The sequence below is a fragment of the Pelodiscus sinensis genome, chromosome 5 (genome assembly GCF_052426305.1).
Source record: "Pelodiscus sinensis isolate ZL-2025 chromosome 5, ASM5242630v1, whole genome shotgun sequence".
NCBI classification, from domain to species: domain Eukaryota; kingdom Metazoa; phylum Chordata; order Testudines; family Trionychidae; genus Pelodiscus; species Pelodiscus sinensis.
The window spans coordinates 119,816,397-119,829,751 of record NC_143056.1 but is presented as its reverse complement, the minus strand read 5'-3'; the positions used below and the strand labels follow the sequence as shown (position 1 = coordinate 119,829,751).

The following is a 13,355-nucleotide window of genomic DNA, read 5'->3' as shown; positions in this document are numbered from 1 at the left end:
GTATTATGGTAAGTGTAGTGGTCTGTAGGTTTCCGGTATAAGGTGGTAGAAATGTGTCCGTCATGTAACTGTACTGTAGTATCAAGGAAGTGGATCTCTGATGTGGACTGATCCAGGCTGAGGTTGATGGTGGGTGGAAATTGTTGAAATCCCTGTGAAATTCTTCAAGGGTCTCCTTCTCATGGGTCCATATGATGATGTCATTGATGTAGCATAACTGGGGTGAGAGCTGAGGATACGTTGTTCAAGGTCAGCCATAAAGACGTTGGCATTTTGTGTTGCATAATCAGAATAGCAATTCAGCAGAGCATACATGGATACTTTAACTGCACATTTACACAAACGTTTGCAAAGTGCAAAGTTGCTGCTCAACGGCAGGTGAGGTGAGTAAAAAAACATTCTATGTATTTCAGTAAAACAAAGTTATCTTTTAATCTCTAACCTGGCTGACATCAAAGATCTGTTACTGCAGGGGAATTTTTAAAGCTTGTGTTCACTGTCAGTGGACAAGAGGAATTCCAGACTTCCTGTTCTCAAACCTATGTTTGGTCTACTTTTCCTTTGGCCAAAAAAATCACATTAGCTGGTCTTCTAGTTGGTGGCAGTTTTGATGATCTAATTTCATTGGAAATGGGCCTCACTGGATATCATTTGAAATTCCTTTCTAACATGAGCACAGGGGTACCAAACAAAACAGATCAGGAACCATTATGTAGCTAAATATTTGAGAAAATGTTCAATTTTGAATGTCTTTTATTTATACTTTATCAAACACAAAACCGAGAAGAGGTGAATCTGTGGTTTTATTTATCACTTTACTATGTTGAGTTGTAATGATGCACTAGGTAAGATGTCCGCACTCAGCCAGAAATTTGTGGAATCCATGTGAAAATGGTATGCCTGTACATAACATACATTGTTACATAATCACAATCCCTAAGTAATTTATAATAAAATTATTGTGCTTGCTTTGGTCTTGGTCATTTTAACGTATCAGTAGGGAGACAAAGGATTTAGCTGGTTCTTTGGTTGGTGCTGAAGAAGCCTGGTTGAACACAGCACTCAGTGAGATCTCATGTGCACCCATAAACTTTGAATTTGGCAAGGTTGGAGAGGAAGTACAAAAGTGCCAGTGGTGGGAAGACATGTCTTGTGCAATGTCCCGTTGCACGCATTATGAGAAGAACACTTGCTTCTTTTAGGGTAAACTGTGGAAGTCCAAAAGCATCCATTAAGAATGGTTTCAACACAAGACAGGTGAGAATCTGTATGGTGCAAACGTGCTTAAAAAGAATAGGTTAAGTGGGTACAATGACCAATGTCACCTCTAACTTTTTTCAACCATATGTGGATTTTTCCATCCATGTGCAAAATAATTTATATACATTGAGGAATGGGCATCACAAGTAGAAACAAAACCTACCTGTGGGTACTCTACTAATCAGCTGGGTGGCATTTGACTTTCTTTTGAGCAGTCGCATAAACGAACAGCTTATACCCATGAATATCGTATCAGTTGCTCCTGAATTTTTACTTCAGATAAGACTCAGAATTCAGAAATGCCTTGAGGAGGCTTTAGTAGATGGAAAAGTGGTGGAGATGGCTAATGTGGAGGCTAAGTACTAAGAGGGAAAGTGGTGGAGATGGCTAATGTGGAGGCTAAGTACTAAGAGGTAAAAACGATGTGCTTTGAATGGAATTGAAATGGAAAAAATATTCAAATCAGACAGAACAAGGCATATAAGCACAGCAAAAAGCAAACTAATGTACATCTTGCCTGCTCTTCTTAAACCATCACCTACTGATAACAATACTAGTACTTTATTCAGATGCACTTTAGCATAAATACAAGATCCTGACAAACTAGAAACTATTAACTCTTGTTGAGATTTGGCTGAACTTTTCATTATAAAGCTACAAAGAACTTAGTGGACCGTTGACAGTGTCAAGATCCTATGGACACACATGCAAAGGAATTGATTATAAATGTTATCAGGGAGAGGAGACGCCATTGTATTGCACCTGTTGAGTACAAAATAGAGTCCACAAACATCTCCAGTATTACAGTGAAGAAGCTGCTGTCTCGTACTTGCAGAAACGATGGGTTAACTATGTACTTTGAAAGAAAAATGATCCAGCATGTGAAGAATTGCTCAAAGAATTTAGTTGTTATATGGTATGATGATGAAACTGTCTTACTATTATTCAGTTGTTTTTTCATAGCTCAGATGAAGAGGCTGACTTTAAAATGATTTTGGATACCATCAGTGCATTCTACTGACTTCCAGATTTTTTGTAGATGAGATAGATGTTCTAGTGCTTTCTGTGAGATGCTATTCAAGATTTCTGTAAGATTGTTTTTGTGCCTTGTGGCTGAGGAACAGAATTGCAGTATGTCTGCAAGGACGAATTCTTTAATTCAGACCATTGAAAATTTCTGAACTACCAGGTTTTGGGGCTTTCAGAATGTGACACTACTGGAGGGTTAAGTTGGAGTGACCAAATTAACTTACTGGAAGGCATGTGATTCAGCCTCTAAAAGACACTCCTAGTTTTAAAGGTGCTTACACTAGCTGAAAGCACTAATGAAGTCATAATTGCACTGGAGAGGTACATACGCTAAGTTTACAGTTTTAAGACCAACAGTGTGATACTTGCAAAGAGAGAATTGGGGCAGATTTTTCAAGAAGTAGACAATGGAGAAAAAACTATACTTGCTATCAAGAGGGCAAATTATCAAGCAATAGAGTGGCTCTGTGATGATCAAGTACATCCAAAACAACCAACATGGATGGGTCTTGGAGGGTGGACTGAGCATACCAGTTATGTGTGAAATACCATATAGTCTATTATCAGTTCTTCAGCTAATCAAATGTTTTTGTGAAGACCAGATGCACACCACCTTTCAAATGTTTGGCCAGCATCTTGCCTTGTACAAAGATGTGTAGAATAAAGACAAGATCAGTGAGAAACATTTGGCAATGATGCTCTAGATGGAGACAACACTCTTGACTTTGAATAAAGGTGTTCAGTCCTGTGTCAACACTAGGGAAGTCAGCCTTATCAAAAATCAATATCCTTTTTTATGTAAGCAGTGCAACCCTGTATTAAAGTAAAGATGTATGGTTAATTATAAACATTTTCTCACAACTGTTCTAAAGTGATTCTTTTTCCATGTTTGGTACCATTGTGATTGTGAGAGTAAGAGCTTTTGGGTGATACCCAACTGCATTCCTTTCCAACAAAATGTATACAGGTTGTACTTGCCTAAATTGGGAGTCTTTGTTCCGGCATCTGGACCACGGATGTTCCTGCACCAGACAGCCCAAGGGCAGGGAGGCCATTGGTGGGCAGGGGGCTCAGGCGATGTGGGGAGCACAGCGCCAGAGGGTTCAGACAGCATGGGGAATCCTGTGATGCTGCCGAGAGCCATGTGACAGGGGGCTCAGGCAGCATAAGGAGCTCTGTGGCAGGGGGTTCGGTGGTCCAGTCAGGAGAACAGCAGGGGCTTAAGGAGAGCAGGAAGTTCCGTGATGCAGCTAGGAAGCCTTCAGAAGGGGGTTCAGGTGGCACAGCGGGGATTCCCAGGGCTGAGGGGCCCAGGTAGGGCTGGCAGCACGGCTGGCTGAAAGTAGTGAGTCAGCTGGGGCCAGAAGCAGGGTTGGACCTGCCCGGTCCTGCAAATTCCCTTGTTTGGTATTGGCCCAGTTCCAAGGGTGCCGGACCATAGAGATCCAACCTGTATTATCAAAATTTCCAGCAACTGAAGGACCTGAGATTGGGAGAACAGCAAGTTGCTCCTGTCATGTAACAGTGACGCCATCAAAACTATGATTATGTAAAAAAAAATGTTTACAGATATTATACTTCACTTTATCTTTCTATTTCTAACTTGCCTGTTGAGTAAGACTTTCGTACAGTACAGTCAGTCCCCGGGTTACGTACAAGATAGGGACTGTAGGTTTGTTCTTAAGTTGAATCTGTATGTAAGTCGGAACTGGCGTCAGCCGCTGCTGAAACTGATCAGTTTCAACCGCGGCTGAATCTGGATGCCAGTTCTGACTTACATACAGAATCAACTTAAGAACCCCAGGCGTCCCCAAGTCAGCTGCTGCTGAAACTGATCAGCAGCTGATTCCAGGAAGCCTGGGGCAGAGCAACTCTGCCTCGGGCTTCCTGTAGTCAGCGCTGGTCAGTTTCAGCAGAAGCTGACTTGGGGACGCCTGGGGCAGAGCAGCTGGGGTGCTGCTGGGTTGCTCCAGTAGCGCCGCTCCTCAGTGCTACTGGACCAACCCAGCAGCACCCCATCTGCTCTGCCCCAGGGTCCAAAACAAAAGCCTGGTCTGCTGGGGGGGGGGCACACTAGCTGCACCCCCCCCCAGCAGACCAGGGACACGGGAGCAGAGCCGCAGCGGCAGCGGGGTGCCGCGCCTCTGAGGCTTTGCTCTGGCAAAGTCTCAGAGGCGCGGGACCTTGCCGCGGCTGCAGCTTCAGTCCCGGTGCCTGTGGTCTGCTGGGGACGGTCCCCAGCAGACCACAGGCACCGGGACTGAAGTGGCAGCAGCGGCGGTTCCCCGCGCTCTGGCAAAGCCTCAGAAGCGCGGGAACCCGCCCGGTGCCCCTGGTCTGCTGGAGACGGTCTCCAGCAGACCAGGGGCACCGGAGCAGCTTACGAATGGGGCTTTCTCGCCCCGGAGCTCGCAGGTAGCAATCCGCCACCTCGACCTCCGGGGCGAGAGCCCCGTTCGTAAGTGCGGATCCGACATAAGTCGGATCCGCGTAAGTCGGGGACTGCCTGTATATTAACCCTGATTTCCCTTCTATCTCGGTCACAAATATGCTTATGAATTTAGCCACAAAAGGGTTTTGTGGCTCAGGTTTTCACTAGGTCTGCCGAAAGCTGTATAAAGTGGACTAGGTAACACATGATCAGGAAGAAAGTGTCATGATTCCCATCTTTTATATTGTCTTCTGTAACAGTTATTTCCTTAAGGAAGAGGCCTGGAAACATCTTTCAAATGAGATGTGAAATTCTTTTGTACAGGTCCCCCCCAAATAGGCTAGATAAGGTTAGATGTCAATGCCATAGAAATATTAATGGAGATTAGGTCCATCAGTGGCTATTAGCCAGGATGGGTAGAAATGGTGTGTCTAGCCTCTGGTTTTTTGGAGGCGAGTGACAGGGGAGGGATCACATGAGGATTACCTGTTGTTCCCTCCCTGTGGGACATCTGGTATTGGCCACTGTCAGCAGAGAGAATACTAGGCTAAATGGACCATTGGTCTGACCCAGTATGGCTGTTATGTTCTTATTTACTGATATCTTTGTCTGGAGTAACCTGAGTGTAATGGTGATTATGAAACCAGAGAATGTCTCTCCATTAAATTTCTGTGCAGTGTGCTGGTTAAGCTATCCAAAATTCAGTTGTGCTATGACAGTTCCTATAGAATAAACATGAGTCTGCTAAAATTCCTAAGCATATTGAACTTGAATACCAATCTGTCTTGCTGGTAATATAGAATAATGTCTTAAGACAGCAAATTATTTTTTGAAATCAAAACCTTTTAGGCTGAGTCAAATATAGAAATATACACTGAAGTGCTCTCTACTGGATTGTGTGAACTCATACTGGACCAATTTATCTAACTATAGCACATCTACACGCTGATAGTTAGAGGGGCAAAACCTACACAATTACAGTTAAGATGGTTATTCATTAAGATGCAAATCAAAGGAAATTGAGCAAAAATTCAAAGGAACTTTACCAGGAATTGTCTAAGTAGTCCAACTGAATGCCAGATATAGAGATGACAAAATAAAAAGCCAAAACAGTATCACAATGAGTAAAAGCAAAGCAAAAAAAAGGTCCTATAGAAATGTCCAAAACATAATCCAATAATAAAGGTTGAATTCTTGCAGTTCCGTATTAGCTTCTGTTTACGTTATACAATCTGTGGAGATCTTAATGACAAAACAACTTCCTAATAGGCCCTGTGTATGTTATAATCATTAATTAAAATTAATGAAGCCTTTACCGTATATAGCATATACTTAAAGCCAAAGCTGCTCCTTGGCACGCCTCTGTCCCGAGCAACCATCTAAAAGCTAGCAAGTTTGAATTGGAATCTCTACCTGCAACATGGGGTCACTTTAAGAAAAAGTACTGGCTTCGATCCCAAGGTCCTTTATCCTTCTCTTCAAAAATGCAAAATGGGTCTCTTTGAGAACTGTAGGATAATAGCTGTTAAATTGTGTAAGCTTCCTAAGACCATTCCATCTTAGCAGAGAATGAGTTGTCAAAGCAGAGTTCAGTGGATGTTTAATGTTGTGTTTCTTTGGAGGGTTCCATGTCTGAAGATATCTTAAGAAAGCTGATTAGGCATCTAATTAGGCAAAATGGTTTACAGTAAAAACTATTGGGTTAGGGCAGTAGTTCTCAATCTTTTTGGCCTGTGGACCATCTGACTCAATGTCCAGGTTTCCATGGACCACCAGTTTCTAATGGAAACACATAATTAATTACATAATTACCCCTGTGCCATTTTGCTAGTGCTACAGCTAGGGAGAGTGGTTTAATTTAAAGTATTAAACAGATTAAGCATTTTAACTTTCTCATGTTTATCAAACTTCATTTTAAATAAAGTAAAATATTAATTTATGTCCAACACACAAGGTGTCAGTGTTTATTTACGGCAGGAGTAGGGAACATTTTTTGACCCCCGGAAAAATCAATTGGGGACCACACAAGTGAAAAGCAAAAAACTCCAGACCTCACTGAGATACCTCATTCCTCTGGCACTCCAGCACTATGTGGCTCGAGGAAGGACTGATGTTCAGGGTTTATTTTTCTGGGGTTCCAGAGTTAGTGGATTTTGTGGATCCCCTTAGGCTCTGGGGTGAGGACAAAAATAAGGGGTTCAGTGTGACAGGACTGCCAGCAAGTGGGATAGAGATGGGGGTGCAGGATCTGGGTGGGAGGTAGGGTGCAGAAGTAGGCTGGAATTAGGGTGTCTGGCCAGGGAGAGGGTGCAGAGTGTGGCCAGGAGGGAGGGGGCCACTGACACAGCTGCTGATCCTCACACAGGGAAAGGGGCACCCCAATGTACTGAGATCCCCACAACTCTCACGCTCCCCAGTTACCTGTCCCCTCCACACTTCTCATAGAGATCCCCACATCTAGCCCCCTCACCTAATGAGACAACTCTGCAGGGGAAAAAAACCCTCACTCACCAAGAACCCCTGCCCTCCCCACATCCCCCTTGCCTGGCAGAGACAGATCAGATCCCTCCTGTCTGTCTCCCAGCCACATGCCGGGGCAGAGCAAGCAAGGTTTGTGCAAACACTGGTAGGGTGCAGGGCTCTGCGCTCCTAAACCATTCCGTTAGAAAGCCCTGTGTTCCTGCAGCTCCCACTTTTGTGTGGTACAGGGGAAGGGAGGTTGAGTGAATTGTCCCATCTGGGTGCAAGAGGCATCAGGGCGTGCTGGGGTGTCTGGGAAGGGTGGCAACTTCAGCAGCTCCCAGGGAAGCTGGGGCGAGTTCCATTTGTTCCCCAGGCTCTGTGAGCCCCCTCAGCAAATTATTAAACCTTCTGTCTCATTTCTGATTTTTGTAATGTAAACACACACCTACCCTACTTCCCTGATCTACAATGTTGAGATTAAATTCTGTGTTTAAAGTGTGACGAGAATCCTAATTTAAAAATGTTACAGAAAGTGTTCATTTTCTTGAATCTGAATTTAAAATATTCTTCTATCAAATCTTTATTTTTCACTTTTAAATAAAAGCATAGTACAGTAACCTACACAAGAACTAGGTATTAATTTTGTTTCCTCTTATAGAAACATCAAGGCTACTTAAATACATAACTGAGTTAAATGTAGTGATCGCTGACTGATGTGTGTGTTCAGTGGTGCCAAGTTATCTAGATGAACTTTCAAAGGAAGTGCAAAATCTCTTGTGACTCTATGATTCAGGTCTTAAAGGTCAGCGTTTCTCTCATCCCTTGGTAAAAGAGAAGTGACGAGCCAGCAGCTTTTGTCAGTAGTTACTGAAACTTACATTAATACTAGCTTTGTTTTAATGTTCTACCCACAATTATGGTCATTTGGAAATAAGTTGGATTGCTAACACCAGAATCCTTCTCTAAAGGAGAATTTTGTACTATGGCAATTTCCACACATTTCATACTTCAATACATTAAACCTTAAAAATATTTATTTTATTTGCCAACACTTACAATGATTTTTAATTCCAATTACTTAAATAATTTTCCTGTCAGGCCATCTTGTCATGATTTTGTTCTTTTGATGAAATCATGATCACAGAATAATTTACATGAGCTGAGGTTATGTCCCTAGATATCTGCCATTTTTTGAAATTGCCTTGGAAGATCAAGTGGCTAGAAAAAATATGCTCTATTGCAGTGATTTGGTCCTTACTGTTGAAATATTGTCCAGTATTCTCTTGAGGACAATGATATGTAGCTAGCTGTTTGAAGGGACACTTAAGACTGAGAAGGCTTAGGTTTAGAAGCCTTATTTAAACTTATTTCTGAGGATATCAGATTTTTAGTCTATTTTCAGCCTTAGCATCAAAATAAATCAATACTTTCCCAGAGCAAATTAGGTTCTCATTCACTAACACTGTGTTGCAATGGTTGGGTTGCCAGAACTACAGGGAACCATTTAAAACTTTGCTGATTACTTTAAAAATGCCTTGTTCATAAATTTGCCTTTATCATGTCTGAGAATACCTTTAAAGTGTTCCTTTAAAAACTTACTGTAGTATAAAATGTCTGTTAAAATAAATTAGCATATTTTTGAATGGCTAGCCGTTCATTATATTGAAACAAAGTTTTGGAGAATGTCTGGGACATCTATGTATATTTAAAAGACTTTGAAGTTTAAGATGTAAATAATTTGTGCATATTCATATTTACTACAAAATAGGAAGTATATGTTGGGAGTCATTCAAATAGCAAACAGTGGAATGACAAATTGAAATAAACTAGTAATCTAAAACCTGTCTAGGGAGTGGATCAGAATCTGCCAAAAATTCTGGAATAAGCGAAAAAATAGCAAAGCAAAAGTATTAAATCCTTTAATTAAAAGGTGGTGAGTCTGATTGTAGAATGAGCTTTGAAAGGTCATATAGAAACATGGAGTTTAAGTGGCAGGAATAGGTCTGAGCTGATTACTAAGAAGCAAAGAAACGTGCTTTGACCTGAGAGCTGTCAGTTCTAGAGTAAATTGGAGGCTTTCCTGCACAATTAAAAAAAGTTTTTGTGTAACCTTTTACATTTTTGGCTTACATTAAATGTGAATGTTCAGGTAAATTTAAAATATCACGAAATAATTTCAGTGTGTATTGATAAAGAACACCCAAGTATTGTATCTTGAGAACCAAGATTGTCTGCTATGGATGAAACGCATGAAAATCCCAGACCTTTCTTAAAGGTAGTGGTTAGGCCAGTGTTCTGGCCTACTTGTCTTGCTGCATTGTTGTACTGTCTAATGGAAGCATTCCCTCCCACAATTTGCCTTGACTTCACCACAATTTTGGTGCATAAATGGGCCTCTGTGTACCTTATTGATAAAGACTCTGGGTCTTACAGCATGAAAAGTCACGTAATAACTCTTGACAGTTACTACTGTCAAAATGATAAACGGAGACCTCATTAGGAATAGTTAGATTACCCCAGTGGCGCTATACTTAGCTTTATGTAATTGTACTTTGTTTCCCTTTGTTGGTACAGATTACAAAAGTACCATTCTGTGCTTTCATTATTCTAATGTAATAGAAGTATTGATGGCAGAACTGAGTGTTTCTTTATTCTTATACTTTCAGGTATTTGCAGAACTTGTAGAAAAGCTATAAACTTTTTTTCAGTTCCTCAAAATTTTATTTCAATACAAGTTTAAAAGTTGGATTGAATTGTATTGGCTCCTAGGATTCCATTAACTCCCAAAGCAGACCATATCGTGAAAACTTTTCCCTTGCTATTGTTCCCTCATCTGCATGGCCAGTTACCCTGTGTAGTGTTTCCTGGCCAACAGTTGTCTGGCTATCTTCTTTTGCATTACTGCCTATTGCCTTCCTTGCTGTTGAGTGATTTTTTTTTTTTTGGTGCTCCATGTAGCTTAACATTAAATTTGTGGCACTTTTGAATTGTGCCATAAATGGTGCAGCAAAGTGGCTGCATAGAGATCATGGGGCCTTGGTTACAGCCTTCTAGCTAAATGCACATGTGTGAGGGCAGAAGTAGTGCTGGCTTCTGCTGCTACCTGAAAATCTAGAGGCAGCTAGAGACCCAAGCTGCCTTCTAAAATGTAGAAATTATTGGCCTACATTTGCAGTCCGAGTTGAAATGGTCTATGCCACTTCTTCCATTTGTTTTCCTTCACCTGCAGGCATTACCTCAAGTCTCATTCTATAGTTAAATCTCAGCCAGTTGCATTATAGGAAGTAACTATAGTTGGCGTGAACACTAAGGATGTTCAATTGTGTTTAATCAGTGGAATTTCCATCAACAAGCTGATGTGGGGGGGAAACTGCAGAGCTGCAGCGGGGTTAGTTCTCAGCGAATGGAGCTAATCCTGCTCTGGCATTGTCTCTCATAAATATAAAGATGTGGAGAAATTGGAGAAAAGAGCAACAAGAATGATTAAAGGTCTAGAGAACATGACCTATGAAGGAAGACTGAAAGAATTGAGCTTGTTTAATTTGGAAAGGAGAAGACTGAGAGGGGACATTGTAGCAGTTTTCAGGTATCTAAAAGGGTGTCACAAGGAGGAGGGAGAAAAATTGTTCTCCTTGGCCTCTGATGATAGGACAAGAAGCAATGGGCTTAAACTGCAGCCAAGGAGGTTTAGGTTGGACATTAGGAAAAAACTTCCTAACTGTAGGATGGTGAAACACTGGAATTAGGTGTGTTTCTAACCTACTCTTAAATATCTCCAGAGATGGAGATTCCACAACCTCCCTAGGCAACTATCAGGGATGGTCTAGATGTTACTGGGTCCTGCCATGAGGGCCGGGGACTGGACTCGATGACTTCTCGAGGTCCCTTCCAGTTCTAGTATTCTATGATAGGTAGAGCCACCCAGCTCTAACTACATATAAGAGGTAGAGGTGCCGTGCCTGGTCCCCACTGCATCTCTGCCTGCCCTGCTGAGAGGGTGCTGGGAGGAACAAGCTTTTAGTCACCTCCTGCTCACCTCCTCTCCCTTGCTGCCTTTGATAGAGGTAGCAAGTTGGAGGTGGCAGGGGAGCAAAGGTGTAGCGTAGGAGGTGGCCAGGGGGGCAGTTGCCCCCGGGCGCCACACTGGGGGGGGGGGCGCCGGGCCGGGGTGAGAGCGAGCGCATACTGCTCAGGCTCGCCTGGCATGGGCAGCGAGTTATATGGCCAACCCTTCTCCCCCTTCCCCCGTGGCCCCGGATCGTTTCTGTCATGTGCAGCCTTCAGTCAGCTCCCCTTGCCTGTGCACGCAGCGTTCCCAGCTGACCGGGGAGATGCCCAGGCGTGATGTGACTTTAAAAGTATTCGGTGCCCAGGACTTTAAAAGTATTTGGTGCCGCATTGCCTAGCTTCCAGTTCGGACTCCGGCCCTGGAAAGTAGAAGGCAGAAGGTACAGCAGAGCAGGGGGAAATCTAGGGGCAAGGAGGACGAGCTTGGGGGGAGGAAAGATACAAATGCCAGGGGGACAAGTGCAGACAATGAGGAAAAGGGCAGGAGGGGATGTGTCGGGGGAGGAGGGACAGGGTGATGCTGTTCGAGGAGAGGGGAAGGGCATTGGGAGCTGGAGGGGGAGGTCCTGGGAGAAGGCTTGAAGAAAGAGGTGGGCACGAGGAAGGTGGGGATGGAACAAGTCATGTGTGAGGGCACAGAGGGGCATGAGGGGAATGGAGGCAGAGAGTGGTGGTGGGGGGCATCAGGAAAAAAGGGGGCGTGGGCAGTGAGGGAAGGGGGAGGCACCAGGAGAGTGCAGGACTAAGGGAAGGTGCAGGTGCCAGGTGATTCTGGGGGTGAAGCAGAAGGGCAGACACCTGCTGGGGAGGGAGCAGCTCCAGAGGAGAAAGGCAGGGCATGTGTAAAGGGAGGTGTTAGGAGAGGGGATGAGGAGGGGTAGCTCACCTGATCAGAGTGGGGCTACTGGAGCAGTGGGTACAAGAGGGAGAGAAGAGCTGGTGAAGCGGGACAGGTCACAGAAGGGCTGAGGGCAGTGAGAAGGGCAGGAGTCAGGACAGCAGAGGAGAGTGAGGAGGTTGGGGGGGGGGGGGGGCGGCAGCAGGCACCAGGGTAAATGATGGAGCAAGGAGAGGAGACATGGCAGCAGAGAGAAAAGGTAAAGGTTTATAAAATATTTATTAATAACTTGGTATGCTGCCCACGGCCGGTTTGTTTGCGCCCCGCTGTGCAATTTGGGTTTATGTGGGGATCAACACATGGCCGGCGAGTGGGAGCCAAAACAGAAAAGCAGTCAGTGTAATGATCTTCTGTTGAGATGTGTTTTAATAGTTAAATTCTTGGACTGTCATTGCTCCTGAAAAGTGCTGTGACATGGGTAGAAATCGGGGAAATGTTGCATTTTATTAATATTAGCGGAGCTGACTTAAATGGGGTCTGTATGTTGCATAGTCTTGCCTTAATCTTTGTATTCATGCCTGTCAGTATGAGAGAAGCTATTTGTATATATTTGCTTGCATATGCAACCACACTTAAGTTGAGGCCCTCAGCATTTTCTGTAAGTATCAGTGTGGCCCTTGGGGCGTCTAAAGTTGAGTTGCCCGAGCTCATCCCTGACAGGTGTTTGTCTAACCTGCTCTTAAATATCTCCAAGGATGGAGATTCCACAATCTCCCTTGGCAATTTATTTCAGTGTTTAACCATCCTGACAGGCAGGAAGTTTTTCCTAATGTCCAACCTAAACCTCCCTTGCTGCAATTTAAGCCATTGCTTCTCATCCTAACCTTAGAGGACAAGGAGAACAATTTTTCTTTCTCGTCCTTATGATACTCTTTTAGATACTTGAAAGATGCTCTCATGTTCCTTTTCAGTCTTCTCTTTTCCAAGGTAAACAAGGCCAATTCCTTCAGCCTTGCCTCATATCTCATGTTCTCTAGACCTTTCATCATTTGTGTTGATCTTCTCTGGACTTTCTCCAGTTTCTCCACGTTTCCTGGAATGTGGCGCCCAGGATTGGACATGATACTCCAGCTGGGGCCTAATGTAGATGGCTCATTCCCTGCCTAGGGGACGTGAGACTGGGCGGGTTAATTTCCAATCCCCCTGTTTGTTCTTTTCCTAAGCCAGGAGGGCACAGTAGTTCTGATGGGGGGGGGGGGGGGACTC

General features: G+C 43.6%; 1 protein-coding gene across 8 annotated transcripts in view; it reads left to right on the top strand.

Annotated features, from left to right (window-relative positions):
* AP2A2 (adaptor related protein complex 2 subunit alpha 2) overlaps window positions 1-13,355 on the top strand; it is a 106,999-nt gene that overhangs the window by 15,244 nt on the left and 78,400 nt on the right. The window lies entirely within an intron of this gene.